Source organism: Sarcophilus harrisii, chromosome 4 (assembly GCF_902635505.1).
Source record: "Sarcophilus harrisii chromosome 4, mSarHar1.11, whole genome shotgun sequence".
Lineage (NCBI taxonomy): Eukaryota > Metazoa > Chordata > Mammalia > Dasyuromorphia > Dasyuridae > Sarcophilus > Sarcophilus harrisii.
The window spans coordinates 20,935,713-20,940,825 of record NC_045429.1 but is presented as its reverse complement, the minus strand read 5'-3'; the positions used below and the strand labels follow the sequence as shown (position 1 = coordinate 20,940,825).

Here is a 5,113-nt window from a genome sequence, read left to right as displayed (position 1 = left end):
GATTAGGCAACTTTAATGTAGTTGCTGCAGAGGAAGACTGAGTCAGCTAGAAAAGGGCTCAAGTTCTGCCCCTAATATATACCGATTTTTGAATCAAGTGATCTAGGAGCTCAGGGCAATTGTTAGTTGTAGGCAAGGTGCCAACCCGATGCCGAGTTGGCCATCCAAGGATACTATGGGTCAAACACCCTATCCATGAGAGCATCCAATGGTTTATTTGGTTATTGCACTATACAATAGTGACTTAAAAAAAAAAAAAACTAGCTAGCATAACTGTGACCTTGTCCAATTTTGGACTTCAGGTCACTTTTGAAATGAGATGGTGTTACTAATGGCATTTCCTGAAGTTTATATTCCAGCTTTGTTCTTCGATTCAGTTCCCAAATAAATATAATACTTCTATTACCTTGTAGTTAAGGTCAAATCTGAGTGTTTTGAATATTCTTGTACTCTTCCCATAAGAATTAAGGGAGGGGGGGAGACAAAATGGTGATGACACAAATGGATCCTAATAAAAGTGGAACTCGAGGGAGACTGCTAATGAGGTTGAACTGGTTGGAAAGCCTTGAAATAAAAGCTTACTTTGGTTTCTGCCTATTCTCATGCATCTCACAATGCTGTTGTCATCCTCGAGCATCGGCCCTAACAAAATCAAGATGACTTGTTCCAAACATTTGGTATTCTGATAAAAACCAATTCTGAGCTTGAGTTCTGGGATCGGCCTCCTATTAGCACCCTGATAGGTTGTGTTTGTTGGCACAGGGAACTTATGCTTTCTGTCAAACTCTATCCATCTGATCCTGGTTTAAAGCCCATGGCACAGTTAAGAAATCAGTACTTTAGACGTTGCTCAGAATGTATGTACGCAGAACATACAATGTAAGGGAGTCCAACTGCCTAGCCAGCCTCCAGGGGTAGTTGACCACCATCAAGGTAGGTCAGACCATCTCCACATTCAATAAGCCTTTGCTTAAATACCGTGTTCCATCAATGCTACATTCAAGGCAGGGGAAAAGGGGAAGGGAATCCTGCCTTTGGGCATTGCTTCTCTAATGGAGGCTATGAAATGCAATGAACTAGGCCTGTGAGTTTGTGTAAGATGGAGTAGGGAGGATTCTGGGAAGGTGTTTGAGTAGGTCAGTACATTTCCAATTTCCTCCATAAATGGAACAAATTTGTGCCTTGGGATGAACGTAGCTCAGAAAGATCAAGAGGGTCTAGAGCTAAACAGGGTCTTCCTGGCACAAACTAAGATTCAAAGACAGCAGGTCTGATTAATCTCTGAAGTGCTTAAACCTGCAGGCTAGCTGACAAATGAGTGGGGACCTGGGGGGGGCTAGCCTAGCTGGTCTTGGCAGGAGACTGAGCAGAAACCAGAGAAACTTTCCTCTCCAAACTGAGAAGCTGGGGGTCGGTTTGGTGGGAAAGGGGGAACGTTGGCTGATCTGGAACATCAAACCCAGCTGTGCTGCAGAGACAGGTCCTGGGTAGAAGGAACCATCCCACTAGGATGGGGCAGGGAAAGTGCTGGCTGTGGACACTTGCAGGAGGGTGAAGCTCTTTATTTGGGTTCCAAGTTAGAGGGGAGAGCAGAAGTGAAGTTAGAGCAGCATGGGGGGGGGGGGGGGGGAGGACCTGAAATGTTCCCACTCAACAAGATTACAGGTACTTATTGATTCTTCTTTGCCAATTCACTTTTTTTTTAAAATGAGAAGAACCCAACCATTGAAACTTACTATGGGAATGAGAAGACTGGTTCATCTTTGGAGGACAGTGTGAAGTAAAATAAACATATAATACACACACCCCAAAGTGTAATGTTAAATGATACCTTATCCACAGGAAACTTATAGAATTAAAAATTTTTTTGAAAAAATCAAATGAGAGAAACTTTAAAAAAAAATCCAAGAAAAACAAGATGATGAAATGTTAACTAGAAAAGGAGAGGCCTAAAGATGAAAATAACTCTTGGAAAACTAGAACTGGACAAGGGAGAGAGGCAGCTGAAGCTATGAGACCAAGAAATGACAAAACAGATCAAAGAATAAAAAGAATAAAATGTTCTACATTGTTGTTTTTTCATATGAAATTAGGAGAACAGATCAAGAAAAAATAAGAATTGGACTTCTGAAACCTGTGATGAAAAACTTTGCCCACATGTTCTATCATAATTTTCATGGATTATTTCTTACATTATTGTCAAAGGAGAAATAGAAGAAAAATCTGTCACCACCTTGGATCTTTTATGGGGAAAACACATAAGAATATTATTCCCAAATTTCAAAACCCCAGATCAAATAATTCTGCTAAAAAAAAAAATTAAATATACTGAAGCCTGCAAATTAGAATTATACAAGACTTTTCAGCAGCCACAAAAGTCCTGGAATCATACCAACAATCAGAACTAGGCCGGTGGCCAAATTATCTCTGGCAAAATTAGCCATAATATTGAATGGAAAAGGGGCAGCTAGGTGGTACAGTGGATAGAGCACCAACCCTGAAGTCAGGGAGGGACCTGGGGTCAAACCGTGACCTCAGACATTTAACACTTCCTAGCTGTGTGAGACCCTGGGCAAGTCAATTAACCCCAATTGCCTCAGCAAAAAAAAAAAAAAAATTAGATTGGAAAATGAGCATTCAACTTGCAGACTTTTTAGGATTTTCTTTCAACCAAACCTAAACTCGAAAGAAAATTTAATGTAAGATAAAATCAAAGATCAGATTCAAGGAATTTTAAATTCCTATACATGGAAGCTAGGAAAAAGTGGGTTTGAAAAGCTGTTTTTGCTTTTGACTTCCTGTGGATCTTGGTCACATGGTTGAGTTTTTTACATGGATATGTTTAAGATTGACATCAGCAATTAGGTAGCTTAAGATCCTGAGACAGAATTGAGTGATCTCAATTTAAAGTAAAAAATGCTCAGAAAAAAAGTAAAAATAATTAATTGTCTTATAAATGAGGTACAGAGGAAGAATAGAGGCATTGGGGGGGGGGGCAGACATAGCAACATCCTTATTTATGGAAAGGGTGTAGCAAAACCTATTAAAAAATAAGGTGGGAAGGGATGGGTGGAGCGAGAAGTAGATTAGGGATTCATTGGGGGGGGGGGAAGTTAAGCAATAAGGGAAGGTAAGGAGCAGAATTATAGCATGATTACTGCCATTTCAATGCTTTCACCTCCTTTCCTGAGAAGTCAGGGAGGGTGTGACCCACCTGTTCCCAAAAGAAAATGGGAGACATAATGGGTTTGAAGCTCTTGAAGCTTTGCACTGAGGTCCCAAGCACTTGAGGCTAATTAGCAATTGGACAACACTCGATTGATATATGCTTGGAAAAAGAATGGCCCTGCCCTCTCTCTGCATGTTTGATGATGTGTTGTATAGGAGATTTCGTAGAGGATTTGGTGGGTGGAGTGTGAGAGCCAGAGGGCACTGCTGGCCAGATAAGTGTAGTGATTGCTCTCACTTTAGTATCACCTTTTTCCCTTCACCACTGCAAAGGATATAAAGATCAAGGATTTTCCCTTATCTTGACTTGCTGACTCTGACGGATTTTAAAGTACATTGTCAATACATTTAACTACACTCTGCTTGGTGGAGGTAGGGAGATAAAAGGGGAGGGGAAAAAAGAATAAAATAAAGTTGCACAGCAAATAGAATGGCCTACAAAGAAGCAAAGATAAGATGAACTCTTGTGATTTTTTTTTTCCTTCTATCCTTTCTTGAACTGGTATATTTGAATCTTACCTGATCTTGTTGGCCACTTGACAATGTTCTGTTTTGTTTTCCTTTTCTTTTTTCTTTTTTAATAAAATACACTTTTAAAAATGGAAGAAGGGGTGGACTGTGTAAGCAGCAGTGACCATGGGCTCGGGAATAAAAGTCCCTCAATTTCCAACTGTTGGAAGAATTTGAAGTTTGTCAGAAAAGGAGTAAGTGATAGAACAGTTAGCTGGGATCTTGAAGATGAAGATACACTTACAAGATGGACAGGAATGATTATTGAGCCTCCAAAAACAAATATACAGCCTAAAATAGAGTGGACCTAAATATCCAGAAGCTCCCCACCCCCTATTTGTAAGATTTGTAACAAATTGATATGAATGGAGTAAATAGTTCTAATGGAATGGTGACCCAAAAGCCATAGCCATGCTAGCAAATTGGCAGAATTCATATTGCATCAAAGTGGTTTCTGCAAGAGCTTAGATGTCTAATGTCTAAAGAAAATATGAAGCTTCCTCAGGGACAATGTTACAGCAACTAATCAAAAAAAAATCTTCTCCCTTTATTCAGTTTTAAACTGTCTTCATTATCTACAGTAGTAAATTTTCTAAATGCATCTTGTTCACCTCACAATACTGGAAAGGACATTCCCACTCAAAGGCAATTTATCTTAAAATACTGTAAATGATACTAATTTTTCATTTGAAGAACAAATTGTACTATAACCAAAAAAAGTATGTGGGGCAGATGGAATGAATTGGAAGCTGGGGATATTTAAATCTGTGCTGAATTGGACAAAAATAGTTTTTTGGTACCTATTGTGATTGGTTGGTAGTAAATTTCTTCTAGAAATCTAAAACCTCAGCATAATGGTTTTTGAAGCTAGGAAAAACGGGTTCTTGTAAAGGGCTGAAATGCCTTAAATGGGACAACCAAGCACTTAAGGCTAATTACCTATTGGGCAATAACTATTAACATATTTGGAATTTCTCTTCATGGCTAATGCTAGATCAATGCTTGGGGTTAATAGAGTTGTAGGAGGGATTTAGGGGGGTGGGAGCCAGTCTCTTTGGAGATGGAGGAAGAGAAGGGAGTTTGTTGGGAACTTGTGGTGGCCTTGTCCATTCTCCCCCTAAAGATCAAGGACTTTTGCTTACCTTGACTCCGGCTGATTTTGAGGCTTCCAGGGAGAGAACAGGCTCTGTCTTTGACTTATGAGTCGTAGGGCCAGGTCGAGTTTTTTCTTACATTCTATAAAAGGAATATGTACTTAATGCTCTTGAAGGTTACTTCCAGCTCCATTCACATTGGAGATTAAAGATTAATTCAGACATGAACCAAAGCTCCTTCAACAATACACTACTGTAAGCATTTATTTTCCTCGGGTATG

General features: G+C 39.6%; 1 pseudogene; it reads left to right on the top strand.

The window, feature by feature from the left end:
- Nucleotides 1–3,690: 3,690 nt before the first annotated feature.
- Nucleotides 3,691–4,673, top strand: LOC116423536 (annotated as a pseudogene).
- Nucleotides 4,674–5,113: the final 440 nt, after the last annotated feature.